This window comes from Heterocephalus glaber, unplaced genomic scaffold (genome assembly GCF_053883595.1).
Source record: "Heterocephalus glaber isolate CG9 unplaced genomic scaffold, H.glaber_assembly_v1.0 deba00001687, whole genome shotgun sequence".
Lineage (NCBI taxonomy): Eukaryota > Metazoa > Chordata > Mammalia > Rodentia > Bathyergidae > Heterocephalus > Heterocephalus glaber.
The window spans coordinates 25,792,066-25,809,029 of NW_028258412.1; the positions used below are offsets into that span (position 1 = coordinate 25,792,066).

Sequence of the window (16,964 nt, forward strand, 5' to 3'; positions counted from 1 at the left end):
AAGGCACAGGGAAAAATATAAGTAGCATGTCAGACAATTAAATACCATACATAGCAACTAAGCACTTTTTTTAAAAAGTGAGCTCTGTGCATTAATAATGAGGTACTGGTCCCCAGATATGGCAAATATTGCAAAGAAAATGAGGAAACAATTTCAGTTTCAGAACTAATGATGTAGGTGTAGGTACTTTTTGTGCTCTGGTATTATGAGTTTTTTCTTCCTTTTTCTTTTTTAACAGATGCACAAGTCTTAGAACATAAAATCCTGTCCTTCAAACCTGCATGCAGCTGAGTGAACTACTTTTTCTCTTTTTTGGTTTCTCTTGTTTTTATTTGGAAGTAAGCCGAAATCATGAATATTCATGATGCTGTTAAACAAGATTTTTATTGAAAGCAAAAAATGGATTCAAAGTTTTTCATTTGTGGCTCCCTTTTCACAGTGAAAGCCCCATTGAAAGATTAGTACCAGAGATGTGGGTTATTTGCTCAAATCTCTTGGGTTATTTTACTTCTGCTAAAAGCGAAGTCATTTGGCCACTGAGGAGTTCCCCCTCCCCGTCTTTGGACAAATGCAGACACACTGTGTTTATATACTGCCGTTCTCTATCTGTGAGCCTCAGAGGGAGGCGAAATAAAATGATCAAGGAGAAAAGGGAGAGATACTGCTCTTTTTTTGATTCACCTATGTAGAAGAGGAAGAAAAGAAATAGGTGTTTAAGGCTAAGAGTGTACATCTGGCTTCCTGGGCTCCTTTGGTGTCCTGATTCCTGGAAAATTGATCCTCTTCATCCTTTCTAATTTGTGTGCACCTCCTCCGGCTACCCTCTGCAGGAAAGAGGGTGGCAGTGTATTTCCTGAGGTTGATTAATCAGCACATTATTCTTCCTCCCTCATTCCGGCCACTCACCGCTACCCATTTTTCAGGAGACCTATTGTGACTTGACGGAAAATAAATACACCATCAAAAATGTATTGCAACACTGACTAAAATATGAGGGAGAGTAAGCATTCCACTTTGATTCTCTGCAAACAATATTGATTTATGAAAGAGAAAGTCCCAGGGGAGTCTTTATACTCAAACAAGTTTACTCTTGATTGGGGCGTGGCTTTGAACAAGTCAGTAATGTATCCATTCCTGTCATCAGCAAGTATTCATGTATGTGAATACATGTATGTTAAGCACCTACTAAGTACAAGCTTTATTACTGAGGATTTAAAAGCAAGCAGAATTGACTCCCTAAAAAAGGCACTTCCTGGAGCAATAGATAATAAGTGCGCAGTTATCAGACGATAACATAAGGTTGCTTAAAAATACAGCGATAAATGCAAAGAACAAAAAATAAATTCCAAGTATTATTTAAGAATTTTTACATCCAAAAAAGGCTTGAAAGCAAAAAGAGGGAAAATAAAGGGCAGAGAGCAAGCAGTTTTCACCAGCATAGTCGAGCAATGATTCCAGACCGTGGTTTGTGCCCTGCAGGTTGCCCATGGATTATTACCTTTAAGTGGTGATTATCCCATATTTACCGTTTCCATCAAGTGATGCAAGCTTTCCATTCATGATAGCACTGTAAAGTTTCATCCTGTAGTGGATGTTAAGTGTTGTAAAGAGAAGCATGGAGAACATTCTAGAAGTGTGGGTGTGGCTCTCAAAGGTCTGCAGGGCGCCTTCAGTGCAGCCCTTCTGCTCAGAAACAACAGCTGGAGGAGCCAGAGGCAAGACCAGGCTGCTTCCTTGCGGTGTGACCCAGGGTCTCCCTGGCAGTGGCTTACCTGTCCCATTTCCTGTGACTCCCTAGCACACCAGCCTAAAGCCTCATGGCCTCCTTGGCCACCCCCATTTTGCCTGCATGTGACCCCCGGCTGCCCAGGCAGTCTCGGCTGGGCCTCTCCTCTCTGCGCCCCTGAGTTACGCTGGGCTTCCTCATCAGATGTCATTTGGTTAAAGGATCTAAGGGAGTCTTAGGCAGTAGCTGGGTTGCTGGGGTTTCTCTCCCTGGGACCTTTGACTGCCACAATCTCTTCCTCTCTGTGTGGTCTCTGGAGTATTATATCCGGCTCCCTCATTGGAAGCTCTGGTAGAGTAAGTCACCAAGCCAGCCCAGGGTCAAGGAAAGGAGAGACGAGACTTGGTTCTTTCTTTCTTTCTTTTTTGTTGTACTAGGGACTGAACCAGGACCTTCACACTTACCTACACCTTCACCCCTTTTTATGGTTTTCATTTTGAGAGAGGTCTCACTAAGAACCTACGGTGCCCAGGCTGGGCCCAAACCTTGTGGTCCTCCTCCCTTCCCCTCCCAGAGCACTGGGATTGGCTGGCATGTACCACCACAGCCAGCTGGGACATGGGGCTCTTGGTGGAAGGAGGTGACAAAACTGAGTGAGGAATGACATTTGCAGCCATCATAGGTGAAACTCTACAATGGGCCACACTCTGGTAGGTCTGCCAAAAGGAGCAAGCCAGAACCAGGAGCACACAGCAGCAATGGAGGACAGGCTGGTTGGGTGTACAGCAGGGGTGGCAGAGACTCCTTTGGAGCCGGTATAGCTCCAGAGTAAGAAGGAAAGGAAGAACAATGGGCTGTTGGCCATCTATAGAAAACCAAGAGAGTTGGGGAGCTAGGTACCCTAAGATTCAGCACCTCAGGACTTAATTTTAATCCAGATCCCAATGTGGTTTATTCATCTTTGCCTCTGCATATTTTTCCTCATCTAGATCAACAAGGAAGTAGATAAGATAACCAAATTTTCCTTGTGAACTACTTGGCAAGGTATATAAGAAACGTAAGTGCATTCACACATAGAATAAGAATACGAATAGCTGTCACTTATCAAATCTGCATTATATGCTAGGCATTATGGCAGTGCCTTGCCCATGTTAATTCACAGGAAGTTAACGCACTGAAGTCTTCCAAATTGTAGAAAATACTGTGGGTTGCCTACCTGGCATGTGTTTCTTCCATCTTAACGGACTTCTGAGTTCAAGTCCATGTAATTATTCCTTCCCTCCTGTCTGTCTGCCTTAGGCACTGTGGCACTGTTGACCCCACCCCTGCTCTGAAGGTTGATGCAATTGGCAATCTAATTACTACTGCTGCATGCAAATTACTCTGAGACTTGGGAGCTTCCAATGACTATTTCTTTTTTTCTTTTAATTTTGTGCAATAAGGCTTGACTGAGCAGTTCTCATTTGGGGTCTCACAAGAGGATGAAGAGATATTGACTGGGTTGAAGTCTATGGTAGGAAATCCAAGATGGCACATTCACATGGCTCAGAGCTGAACCTGACCATTGCTGAAAACTCAGCTGTGTCAGTGACAGTCCTACCTGTGACCTCTCCAATGTGGCTGCCATGCATAGCCATATTTCTTACCCGCAGAGGGCTTCCCTCAGAGCAAGCATCCAAGAGACCTTCCTAAGACCTAGCCTTGGAATGCATAGGCATCCTATTTTTCATTCTCTACTGGTTGACACTAATTTAAGTCTCTCAAATTCACAGAAAGGAAACATAGACCATAACTCTCACCAAGGGAATGTCAGAGAAATTGCTGTATCGTAAACTGGTCTAACAATGGTCCCATTCCCTTTACCACCAACTAATTCGGAAATGGACATGGGTCACTTGAAATGTGTTCTCCTTCTTTCTCTGAGTGTCACTGTGTTCTGCGTGATAGATACCCAGACTTCAACAGCCATCTGTTTGCCAATGGGCAGCTCACATCAGTCAGGGGGTGGCAGGGAGGGAGGGAAGGAGGAAGCAGAGTCTTGGGTAATTGATTAAGTCTCTAGAGCAGCCAGCTCTGAGGCCATGGAGCTACCTGCCTCTTGATGTAGCAAACTTCTTTATTCATTAGGCCAGTGCGGTTGGACATGATTAATCTCATCCTGATGAATATACTCTAATGTTTAATTCCTCTGATGTTAGTGAAGGAGGAGAAAACAGTCACCAGAGACTTAAAAGCAGCATTACAGACCTCAGCATAGGTATTTGCTTGGGTCCTGGTGATTGTTTTCAGCCTTTTCGAGCCTTCAGATTGTGTACAGCAAACGTGTTGACTTGTTCAGTTAGGGCTGCTCTCTGAAAACGCTGGATCTGAGCTCCATTTTATTCTTTTCCTTCTGGCTGTGTTTGGAGTCTTTCTTCTCCCTCCTTTTGCCTACCTAACTCCATTTCTGTTCATCTTGCCATGTCACTTCTTTTCTGCTTTGCTTTGATGTTTGAAAATACCCTCAGGTCCTTTGCCTACTTACGACATTTTTCACAAGAAGCCTGGAGCTCCTAGGATATAAAACATTATGAATATGTTCAATGATAGTTTTTCAAACATTTCTTCCCAGGGTTCAGTGATATTTTTGAGAAACACATTTCTTGCTGGGCAGAAAATTAGGTCAAGGTGATTAAAAGAAAACTGTTTTCTCTATTAAATGTGAGCTCACATGAATATAAAATGGAGTGCCACAGAATTCTTTCACCTCCTGACATTTGTAGCATTCGCTTCAAAAAATGGATGATTTATCCAGTCCAAATTAAATCTGAACCAAATGAATTAAAAACACATAAATAATATTTTTAAAATCCTGCACATTTGTCAGCAGGGTGGCAGGTGTTGCCATGTCCAGCAGGCTTGATGAGATCGCCCCTCACCGGGCCCTGGTGTTTAATGACTTGTCTATGCTCACAAGACAGGTGCTTTGTAATAGCATGTGGTATTGGTGGATCCTTCCTGTGGTCAATAGGAACCCAAGCGGGGTCTCAGTCCCAGTGAAGCTATCAGGGGACATCAGGGAAGGTAGCTGGCCAGGCCACATCTCACCCATTCTTCCTGCCCAGGTGGCATAGGAACCAGCCAGGGAAGCATGGAGCTGAACACAATTCCCTGTCATGGAAAGCTAGAAGCCCACCCAAACACGCAGTCCCACAGTCGGGGACAGTCTGCCTTGACGTACAAGGACGTGTCCTCGAGCTAGACGCTCCGTGCTCTCTGCCCCAGTTTGAGCCCAGCAGGGCAGAGAGTCCCACGAGATGGCCAAAGCCACCCGCTGTTGGTCCGGTTTGTGCAGCCTGCAAGCCTGGCATGGTCTGCACATTTTCACATCACTGAAAACGTCCTAAAGAAGAGGAAAGCCTCGTGACTCATGAAGATCACGTGAATCCAAGTTTCAGTGTGCACAAGTCAGCAGCCCCGCCCACTGCTTCACTGTCCCCCATGGCTGGGGAGTGGCAGCAGGTGGCTGACGGGGCTGTCACAGCTGCCCACGGCCGTGGGGACACTGCTGGGCCCCTCCAGGGACACCCTGGGAACTGGACAGCACGATGGGTACTCGGTGGAAGTGTGTTTTCTCCCATTAAGTCTCAAGGTGACACCCTGCACTGCGCTAACCAAATGTCGGCTCCCTGCTCCTTCCAGCCTGCATGCTCGGTGGGGAGCAGGATGGCAGTCTTCACATGCTCGCCAGCAGTGCCACCGTCTGAGCAGCCTGGCTTGAAAGGACAAGAGGACCGATGGGGACCCTCCAACTGCCCTAAGATGCATGGCCCTAGTGACTTTCCTTTGTAATATGTCTCATGTCATTCCTGTCCCCACTGTGCAGCCCCGACCCCAAACAGGATCATAAACTGACGCTCAGCAGAGGCTCAAGAGGAGGATTTTCTTAAGCAAGGTACCCCATCTCCAGGCTCCTGCAGTGTGCTGGGAGCTCAGCTGTCATCGGCCCTCACTGCGGCCTTACAACAGATTGACGCGGGAAGCAGGGCCCCCCACCTCTGAAGAAGGCAGCAAGTCCTGTCTGCATTGGCCAGCTTTCGGTTCCTGCAAAACATCCCTGAGATGATCAGCTAAGAAAGAGAACAGGCTTGTTTGGGGCTCATAGTTTTGGAGATTTCAGGCCCTGGTTGCTTGGTCCCATCTCTTTTGTGCCTGTAGCGAGGCAGCACATCATGGCAGGCAACGTGGGGCAGGGCAAAATACTCATGTCACCGTGGCCAGGAAGCAAAGACAGGAAGGGGCCGGGGAAGCAGCCCACAGCGCCCTGCCAAGGGCATGAACCCAAGGACCTCACTTTTGTATGCCCCCACTTCCTCCTGCATGACCCCAGTGACCTCACTTCCTCCCACTAGGCTCCTCCTCTCAAAGATTCCACCACCTCTCCACCACGCTTATTGAACCTTTAATCTGAGAATTAAATCTTTAACACGTGGGCCTTTGGGGAACCCTCCAGATCCAGACTGTACCCTTGTCCCTTTTAGAAAGTTGCTGCAGGCAGAGAAGAGGTAGGATTGACTTGCCTATATCCAGAAGTAGCGCCAGGGGTTGTGATCTGATTTCCTTCTTTTTGATGTCCTCAGAACTGGCCAAATTAACTATACAAGGAAAAACTCTGAGACCATATAATTGAAAAAATTTTTCAAGTCCGCTGTGGTTTCCTCATTCCCCTTGCAGAGTGTCAAGGAAAATCTGGATTTTTGGAACCCTAAGCAAAGCAGAGATGAGATGAGTGTTAGATATGATTATGACTTGAAGCAAAGAGCTGCTTGGTAAATAAATCATGGTTGTCAAATCCAATTAAGCAGGTCTGCGGTGACCAGGGCCACCGTCGGCTTCAGCTTCGCTCCAGACCTGGACTCGCTCTGCTCAGCTGAGGTGGTTAATTTGAGAAACCCAGAGAGCTGTGAAGGTGGGCGGCAGGTGTGTGTGGCCGCTCAGCAGCCTCGGTGTGGGCTCTGGATGGCCATTGGGCATGTTTCCCGTGGCACTGTTAGCTGACTGTGAGCATGTTGGGGAGACCCTGTCCCTTACTGGCATCGTGGGCTGACCCAGATTTTCCACTACCGAGTCATTTTAATCACCAAAGTAGAGCCCTGAGTTCGTGTGCCCAGGACCCCAATTGTGTAAGTGTAGGTTGTGCACACCCAGACCTACTTGGGAGAGAAAAGCCATGGGGACAAAGACAAAAGGGGGTGCGGTAAGGACCATGGATGCTGCAGGGAACTCAGATGGTCTGGTGCTGGGGCCTCAGGTCAGACCAGCACCCTGAGCTCGGGCTCTGGCCCTGGCAGCTGCAGGAGGATGCTCAGCACAGTTCAGTTCGGAGACTCCACATTCAGGCCTTATGCCGAGTGTGGGGCAGATGAACATGAATGAGATTCCAGTCTTGGCCACTGGAAGCTCAGTTTCTCCTCCCAGGTGCTGAACGCGCCAGCTCTTCTGCTTGCTTGGAGCACCGGGAGGGTGCACTGGGAGGGGCTGGGGGAGTCCTGAGTGGGGGAGAAGGCACTGGTTGCTGGTATCTGCCAAGTCCCCTGTGCACCTCCTGCAGGGCCTGCTCTGAGTCTCAGGGAACCACAAGTCCTGCGGGAGACCCCCAAAAGACCAGGAGCCCCAGACCAGGGCAGCCTCTGCCTTGGTTCTTGGATTTGTATGGACTTAATTTGTTCCTTTCGTTTCTCTTCCTTCTTTTTCTTTTCTTTTTTTTTTGTACCGGGGATTGAACTCAGGTCCTTGCACTTGCACAGCAGGCGGCGAAACCGCTGGGTTAAATCCTCGGCTTCCTTCTTTCTTTATAGAAACAATAGTTTTCTTGTATACTCTCTGTGTGTCATTTTTCTTGTTTTTATTGACATCACTTTCATTAAAATGCACAGACTTTAATCACATGTTCTGATTACTTCAGGTAAATGTGTACATCCAGGACTCGCACCCTGTGGAGACACAAGATAATCTTGTCCCCCCCAGGAATCTTTCTCATCCTCCCTCTCCCTCCTCCCACCACCAGTGGCGTCTGCACTGTGCAGAAGCAGCTGTTGCCCCGACTGCCAGCACCACCGATGAGCTCTCCCCTTCCTCAGTTTCCCTACGTGGGCTCAGCTCCCTGGGTCGGGTCTGGCTGGCTTGGTACCAGGGTGGAGTGACCGCCTGTGTGGGGGGTGTGCATGCTTCGCTTTCTCCCGTGGCGCTGCCCGATGCTTTGAGCATGCGATAGTCCCTTCGCCCTCGGCTGGGGGCTCCAGCTTGGGTGTCACGCACAGCGCATAGCTAGGACCACACCCTGCCTGGTTGCCATCAGGGCTCTAAACGTCTGCACAGAGGTGTGTGTTCATTGATCTTGGTGACCAGGGCTGGTCACGGGCCGAGGGTATGTTTCTCTCTTTAAGAAACCACCAACCCATTTTCCAAACAGGCTCACCTGTTCCTCATTCCTCCGGCGTCTGAGAGTTCCAGTTGCTCCACACTCCCATCAAAACTTGAGATCTATTTTTAATTTAAGTCTCTCTAGCGATGGGTATGGGTGTGCTCTTCAGAGTTTACCAAGGCAAAGGGCTGGAACAAGGTCAAGGTCAAACAGACAGTATATGGTGAGCTGGGCCTCGGACCCCAGGAGCTAAGGGGGAGCAGCTACGACAGGAAGTGGGGTCACAGAGCTCAGAAGGGCCCAGGTGCACAGTCTACACTGCTGGCCTCGTGAGAACAGGAATAGAGAGAGCCTGCGCCTTCCCCTGAGGAGCCAGAAAGCCTATCTTTGATTTTTAAGACAGGGTCTCACTGTGTAGTTCAGGCTGCCCTTGGACTTCTGGGGGTCCTCCCGCCTCAGCCTCTTGAGTTCTGGGATCACAGGAGTGCACCCCACACCCAGCAGAAATCCATATTTTTGAGGTAAAGTGTGTTAACTTCAACTCGGTGCTTTGTTTTTAAGACACTGAACAAGGAAACAAAGCCTGGTTGCCATCACAGTTTGAAATATGTGCCAGATGGGACGGGATCGCTTCCTGTTCCCACACTGAGTGCCTGTCATATCAGTTTTGAGTATTAAAATTAGTATATACCATAATCACTGCATAGCAGATACCTGAACACAATGCTGATTCGTGTCCTTCATTCCATTTCTTCCTTCCTCACGTAACAGCCAGGGCTACTGGTGTGAGGTTCATGCTGCTGGGGACTCAGACTCCTGACTGCCGGCCCCACAGACCGTGCACTTTTGCATCCTTGGCCTGAAGGCCATCACTATGCCCCTGCCCCACCCAGTGGGAAGGAGGAGGAGCAGCCTCCCAGGGTGGGGAGCTGGCCTGAGTCCCTGGCCAGTTCCCAGGTACAACTCCCACCACGGGCAATGCCAACAGGAAGTTCCCAGGGTACAACTGCTCCCAGTACAGGGAATGCCAACAGGAAGTTCCCGGGTGTGGAGCTGAGAAGAGCCCACAGTGCCAGTGGGACTGAGGCCACCATCTCTGTCTTGCATTGCAGAGCTGAGACGGGGAGGCACCTACCTGTGGGGAGTCTGGGAAGGTCTCGTTTCATGGCTGAATGTCCAGATAGAAATCACCAGTTCCCTTGTTATAGGTGGTGAGGATGGATAGTTGAAGTCCACCTGGCTCTGATGTCCTGGGGTTTTACCCAGGGGAACGATGGGATTGAAGTGGGTTCCAGGAGGTCACACTGGTGCTGCGTGGAGAGACAGACAGGGCAGGACTGAGTTAGGCCACTTCGGTTAGGGCTGAGAGGAGTGACAGGCCTAAGGCATCTGGGAGGATGGGAAATGCTGGGGCTAAGGTGAGGAAGGGCAGGGAGATGTTTGCTGGCTGCAGCCTGAGTGACACTGGTGTCATTCTCCAGATGAGGCAGCTGGGACCCCAAGCTGTGGGGAATGTGAAGAATCCTCTTTCAAACTTGTTGGACTCTGAGGAGCTGTCAGCACCTCTGGGTGTATCCAGCACGTGGTAAAAATAAGGCCTGGAATTCAGAGAGGGAAGAATCCTGAGTCTCCAGTTAAGAAGTGATTTAAAATTTGGAGGTCACCAAGCCAGGGTCATACAGAAAAGATTTCCTTGGGCTGTAATAGGTCTATTTCAGTTATAAGTGACAGAAACCCAAATCAATATGTCTTAAGAAAAAAATAAAAAGGGAAATAGTGGTTCAGATAACTGCAAAGTCCCAAGGCAGCACAAGCTTCAGGCATAGCTGGATCGAGGCCAACAAGTCTCACTGGAACATGACATCTTTCTGTTCAGCCCTCAGCCCTGCCTTCTGGTACAGTGGCTCTGTTCTTCTGTGTTCCCTCCTCACAAGGCATCCAGGTGGCCAACTTCAAATTGAGATCAGTATCCTCTCAACTTAGTCCGTTTGGTGGACTGCCCCACAGCCCTGGGCAGCCTGTGAGTGAGCACACGGACCTGGTGCTGTGGTCCTACATGGTGTGAGCTTCATGCTGCCGGGGACTCGGACTCCTGACTTCCTGCCCTGCAGTCCCTGCACTTCTGCTTCCCTGGCCTGAAGGCCACCACTCTGCCTGGCTTGAGTGCTGTGTCCTCCTTCAGGGCAGGAGGGTGGCCAGTCTCGGGGAGCTGCCCTGGGTGGAGATGAAAGGGCAAGACAGGGCTCACAGCCAGACAGACCAAAGGTGTCTTAGTCACTTTCCTCATCACTGGGACAGAATACCCAACACCCACAACTTAAAGGAGGACAGGTTTATCTGGACTTGGGGATTTTAGAGGCTTCAGTCCGTGGTCCGCCAGCTCCAGCGAGGAAACAGCATGGGGAGGGCGCGCGGAGGAGAGCTGCTCACCTCATGGCGGCCAGGAAGCAGAGAGAAGGGAGGAGCTGGGAGGGAGAGGAGCCCTTCGGGGTCACGCCCAGTGACCGCCTCCAGCCAGGCCCGTCCTCCTATCAGCGCACAGCTCTGGATGCACCGCAGATGATTCCACCAATGAGCACAGCTCTTTGCGCTCCTAGCGCACCAGGTTTTAGGGGACCCGGAACTCGGAGCCCAGGCAGTGGGCGGCCACATCCAGCGCGGGCCCGTTCTGTTCCCCCTGGGAATCCACGGTGGGTCTGCACACCCCCCGGGCCACACTGGTCTCCGCCCCTCAAGCGCCCTTGGGTGCGCCCGACACGGACCACCCGGAGGACTGGCCGGGCCAGGCAGCCAGGTTCTCAGCTTGAAGACGAGCAGCTGAGAGGAAGTGGGCTCATCAAAAGCCAGAATTCTTTACACTGTGTTTTCAAAGAAAGTTAATGAAGGCATGTTTGAAATAGGAAAAAGAATCACAGTAACGGTTCTGTGGCTGACCTTGTCAGTGACCCAAATTAAAAATCCATTTATCTTCTCTGTGCACGTTTCACCTGGGAAAGTTTGCTCTTGGCAGCTGTTAATTAGAGGGAGGAAAAAAGAGCCGATTGGCATTCGGAAATCTCTGCCTGCGCGTTCTGATTCCCAGCAGGCAGGTGCCCCGGGGAGCCAGAGGGGATCGGGGATTGTGTGTGGCCGGCAGGGACACAGTAGCCGTGGGATCCACGCGGACACGCGCCCGTGTAAGGCATTTACACCACGTGGAGCAGTTGGAAACCTCTATATAGGTCACCCCCCCTTCCTCTCCAAAGACGAGAGAAGGAGAAAATGGTCTGGAAAAGCACTGAAGCTGAAGTCTGTCAGCTTGAGAACCCCAAAAAGAGAAGCAAAGATTCCACAGCCTCTCATTGCCGGAAGCTCTGCCTTGCTGTGCAGGACTCCTGCACAGGTTGCACAGGTTGTTCACTGCTCCCTGACCATGCAGCCACCATGCCAGCTGGCTTTCCTCTCAGGACCCGGCCCCTGCTGCAGCGCCCAGCCACACCCAGGCTGCAGAGGCGAGAACCTGCCCCACGCCTGGCTGCTGCAGGGCCCAGGGGGCACCGACACCAGAGGAGACACCGCAGAGCCTGGCCTGCCCTGCCAGCAGGGAACAGGAGCGCACCAGGACGGCTCATCCACCTGCCACAGACGGCAGAGGGAGCGGGTCACTAACACCTCGTCTCTCCCCAGTGGTGCACCGCGTCCCCGGGAGTGGCCGGCACCCAGGGCCTTGCCCCTGTGCTGCATCGCACCCTGTTTTTTACTTTTTATTTTGAGACAGTGTCTCGCTAAGTTGCCAGGACTCAAACTCATGATCTTCCGGCCTCAGCCTCCCTGCGGGCGGGTTGGGATTGCAGGTATGTGGCGCCACATGCATCTTCCCCAGCTACCCTTGTGCGGAAAGCGGGCCATGCCGTGCTGTGCATGCTGACACCTGTCAGCCTACTGTGAGCAGAGCTGGCCTGTGTCGCTTCCACTCAGACCGGCCCGTCCCCCTCCCTTTCCCCTGACCACAGCTGGGTGCTGAGGCTGGAGTGGGCAAGACCGGAGCCAGCAGCCCAAGCCCTGGGGCCCCTGCTGCACCACCCAGGCCTCCTCCTGAAGCCGTGCTGGCCGGTGTGGGTCCTGGCAGATCCAGAGGCCTGGCTCAGGGGCCAGCAGAGCAGGTAAGGCCAGGCAGTGCACAGCCAGGCAGAGCAGAAGTGGGCTCCAGACTGCTTGCTTGTAGAATAATGTTTCAGTGCAATCTTTAAGTCAAAATTGATGCACAAAATCCAAAATGAACCATGTATTACCATTTTAAAGAAGGGGTGGGATGAGGAAGTGGAGAAGGGTCTGGAAGCAACCGAGCCGGGGCATACAGCCCCAGGGGAGGACAGGGCCGCAGGAGAGAAGGGGAACCGGGACCCTGGAGACACTCCCCGAGGGCCGGAAGGAGTCTTGGCTTGCGCTTGCTTGGCATGTCTGCCATAAAACGTGTGTTTTCCGATGCAGTTGCCAGCATTTAAACTCTGATTTGAAAACTCCACCTGCTGGGCCACCTTTGGAAATTCGGAGTGTTTGGCAATGTGGAGCAGCTGGAGCCAGGTCCGAACACCCCCTTCCTGGTCCCTGCAGCCTTGGCTTTTGGAACCCTGAACCCTGGCCTCCTGGAGGCTGCTGCAGGAGCAGGGCAGTGGGACCAGAGGTCCCAGGAGTGTCACTGCTCCCAGGTTGAGAGCGCTGCTAATTGGGTTAGGAAACCCTGCACTGGAGCTCTTTATACCGCTGCCTCTCACTCTCGGGCGTGTTTGGGTGCGCTCTTCCCTGATCACTTTGTTTGGAAATTGGGAAAGCTGCTGTGGACTTCCAGGAACAAGGAGGGGCGGCAGCTCCCAGGGATTTTCTTCTCTGCAATAGCGAGAAATTCACCTTCTTAATAAAAAAACACCCAGTCATTGTGTCGTGTACGAGGGAACATTATGGGGTTTTTGATGATAACGGATGTGCTAAGCTGGGCCACTTCAAAGACCGAATTAGATTAGTTCACATTTACCGGGTGGCTGATCAGAGGCTGACTGTCGAGGGTGATTGTGAGCCAGTTCAGCTAAGTTTTGTGCTCCTTCTGTGCTTGCTGCTGTTCTCCAGACTGGGATGAGTCTGCTCCAAGTTGGCCCCTACACCTCCCGAGAGAGAGGCAGGCTCAGAGCTGGAGCCCCTGGAGGCTGGGGAAGGGAGCAGGCCCAGCGCTGGCACAGCCACTGAGGAGTGCTCCAGGTCACTTGGCTGAAGGATTTGTGGGCATTTGCAAAGGTCCGCGCAAGACAGCATCACAGGGAAACTGAGTCCTGATGCAGGAGGAGCCAGCCTCATTCTCCTCCGTCCTTTGTGCCTTTGACGGAGGACACAGCAGCTGCAGAGGAGCACAGGCAGCACTCACCCAGAGTAGGTACTCGGGATCCATGGCTTCCGGGCAGAAGCCGCGCAGGCCCCCACAGCCGTGGGCACCGGAAGTCTCACTCCCCTGCAATGCGCAGAGGGGCGTTGGGAGCCCCCAGTGACCTTCAAGGTCACTTTGAATTGCCAGGTGTCTTCCGGTTGCTCTTCAGAGAGAAGGCGTTCCCTGGGGGGCCTTAGTCAGGTAAGAAACTTAGGAAGGAGGTTCATTAGAGCCAAGTTCTTCCTCCCAACCAGCTCCGGGCCTAAGGCGGGGAGTCTTGAAGCACCGTCCCTTTCCCAGGACCCCGGGCATGAGCCTGATGACCGACCGTGGCTGTCATCACAGAGGTCTCTGATGTTTTGTTTAAAGCATGCTGCCTTGGACCTCCTGTCTCCCTCAGCCCACTGACGTCTAACCACCTGGGGAACAAGTGGTAAAGACTCCTGAGCTGGAGTCGGTGCGCTCTGCTGCGTGCATGGGTGTGAGTCTCTGCTCTCCCCAGCCCTCCACACACCCACCTTTAGCCGCCTCCTCTCTAAGGACTGCTCAGACTTACGATCTGTCCTCTTTTTTGCACAGCTCTGTACCTCTTGTTTATAGAGCCCCACGTCTTCTTTAGTACAGCACACCTGTCTATACGGTACTGTAATTTCTCTGATTATACCATACAGTACAGTACAGTAGTTTTATGTTCTGTTATATATTATTACAGTACGGCATGTAAGAGTTATGCAGATAAAAGCAAAGTCATCAAGTAGGGGTTTTCCCGCCCATTTCTTTGTTGTGAACACTGTAATGTACAAACTATATATAATTCCTCATTTGGCAACCAGTTCACATAACGACTGAGGCACAAGAATAAAACTCAGTCATTGAATATAGAATGTCTGTGCTTCCCCATCTGCAGACTTGCACAGGCATCTGTCCGTCCATTCACTCATTCATTTACTCATTCATTCATTCAACAAACATTTGATAAGTGCCCACTGTGTGTTGGACCGTGTGAGTTAACAGTCCAGTGGAGGGATCGTGCCAAGTCCTAAACATGGACCATGACAAAGCGTGAACGGGACATATGGCCCAGTCAAGCTCACAGCCATGCAGGGATTCATCCAAGGGCAGAGAGTGTCTGGAGGTGACATGCTGCCGACCCAGTGCTGAAGGCAGAGCGGGTGCTGGTGTTCAGTGAGCTTGGGTTGCGCATGCCCAGCGGTCCAGGCAGCAGGCACAATGGCAGGAGGGAGGCCCTGCTCGAAGCCCAGGGATATCAGGGACCTGTGTAGTAGGTTCTGACCTCCTACCCGGTGCTACAGCACAAGGCTGAGAAAAAAACTAAAAGGCAGAACTAAAGAGACAGAGGAAACTCGGGAGCCAGGATGGCCAGTACTGCTTAATCAGCAAAGGTGCTGGGCAGTCCAGGCCAGTGATTTTTATTAGTAATCAATTGGGGTAAAGGCAAGCTGCATGTAAGGGTGAAACTACATGTGAGGACATGCAATCGTGCAGTTCCTGTGAAAACTAATTCAGGCAAGGCTTATAAAGGATAAAACAAAGCATTCTCGAATTAGGAACAGAATAGAAGAAATATGTAATTGTAATTAGAACACTGTGCTTCTAGTCAGAAGGTTTTCATTGTGAGAACAGAATTTGGATGCGAGTTACTCTGACCTCAGCATGTAGGCTTCAGCCAGGCGCACGTCTATCAACAAGCCAATTGTGGGGTTAGCTCTTCACAGCCTGCACTCCTTCCAGCCTGCTTTGGGTAAGCAGTATTGCAGTGTCCCACACAGGGGCATGGGCAGGAGATGGGTTGGACTTTCTCCACAGAGCTCAGGAGCCGTCGTGTGGGGCACAGTTACATTTCACAGAAGGGCCCCGAGCCGGCCGCAGGACACATGGAACCAAACAGGAGGCTGGGCAAGGCAGGATTTCTCAAAAGGTGCCTTGCATACCATTAACCTTATTGGTACGTGAAATGTAAAAAACTAAAAAATTATGCACTTAGTCAAACGTTTATTTAAAAAGAAAACTCTTGCATAAGATTGGTCATCGCACAGCTACTATTACTTAGGACAAAACTTAAAAATCAGTTTTAAAAGATTAAATAATATAATTTGGGCCATGGCTCTAATAGGAATCCTAAAGAAATGTTAAGAGACCCAGTGCACAAAATGGTGGATTTTACTTTTCTTAAGTTTCTTTCTAGCTCTCCAGCCCTTTGGTGTCTTAGTTCTGGCCACATGAAGAACTACTGTCACCTCTTATAGGCGAACATACCTGCTCGCTGCAGTTTGGCTGCAGTCGTCACAGACTGCGGGCAAGGGAGAAGTCACCGTGTTGTCGTGACAGAGGGGACCGAGGCCGGAGCCCCCCGCTCGCTAGCCCTGCCCCAGCAGCTGTCCATGTTAACGTGTCCCCACGAGGGCTCACCCTTCACTTTGCCGAGAAACACACGTAAGACTTTGAAGCTGGGCACAAACGCGGCGCGCAAAACGCTGTCCAGTCCTGTGTGAAGAGTGTGCTGCCTGCAGGGGCCGTGATAGAAACATACGGTGAATGTCTACATTTTAAAACTGATTACAGAAAAAGATGCATGGCCACGAATCCCTCCCCAAATCCTCCCTCTCACCTCAAACACACATCCCATTGCTCTTGCCGCTTTCTGAAGCAGTGCTGCAAGTCCTCTTTCCTGAGCATCTTTGGTTGTGCTGTCGTGGCTGCCTTGATGTCTCCAGTGAATTCAAAACATTTCCCTTTCACATGATGGGAGATCCGGCCGAGGAGGAAAACCCGGACACTCCTCCTGTGTTACGCCCGCCTTTCCACTGGGTGGCGCTGGGCAGCATTTTTTGCCGTACCTCATAAGACACTCGTGAAAGAGGACTCCAGAGCTGCTCCAGAAAGGGCCAAGAAGGGTGGGATAAGTGTGGTCAAAGTGAGGAGGGGGTATTTGGAGGAAATCCATGGCAACGTGTCTTTTACTGATAAGTTTAGGGTTTTAAGCATTTGCTACAGTTGTCCATTACTCCTTGTATGTGTGTCTGTTTATGTCAGAAATACAGTTTCTGACATAAACAGAAATGGTTTTTATTCGCTGTGACAGTCTGGTCTTTAGTGTCTGTCCTCCTCCTTCTGTACAGATGGCTCCGTGCAGCCCACTAAACCCATTTCAGACCCGCCAGGCGGCGCAGGAGTGTAAGACAGGTGTGCGCAGCTCCTGTGTCTTGCTGGTGATGACAGCATGCAGCGTCGGCCACTGGGGCCGAGACCATGGCCTGCCATGTCCACTCCCCCGATGGACGCTGTCCCCCGAGGCTCAGACTCAGGGGTGGCGCTGTCCCCTCCCCGAGTTCCTGGGCTCCTGGGTCAGCACCGGCCCAGCCCCTCTGGTTCCTTGGCTCAGGCAGCAGCACCTGGAGCTTGTTAACCACCCACTTCCC

General features: G+C 51.0%; 1 protein-coding gene and 1 long non-coding RNA gene across 2 annotated transcripts in view; one reads left to right on the forward strand and one right to left on the reverse strand.

Annotated features, from left to right (window-relative positions):
- Tmem132c (transmembrane protein 132C) overlaps window positions 1-16,964 on the forward strand; it is a 252,478-nt gene that overhangs the window by 114,160 nt on the left and 121,354 nt on the right. The window lies entirely within an intron of this gene.
- LOC110348938 (uncharacterized) lies at window positions 6,203-9,680 on the reverse strand. Its single transcript, XR_002394593.2, has 3 exons — window positions 9,265-9,680; window positions 8,184-8,317; window positions 6,203-7,698 (listed from the first exon to the last, which is right to left on the reverse strand). It is a non-coding gene; the product is annotated as an uncharacterized LOC110348938 (long non-coding RNA).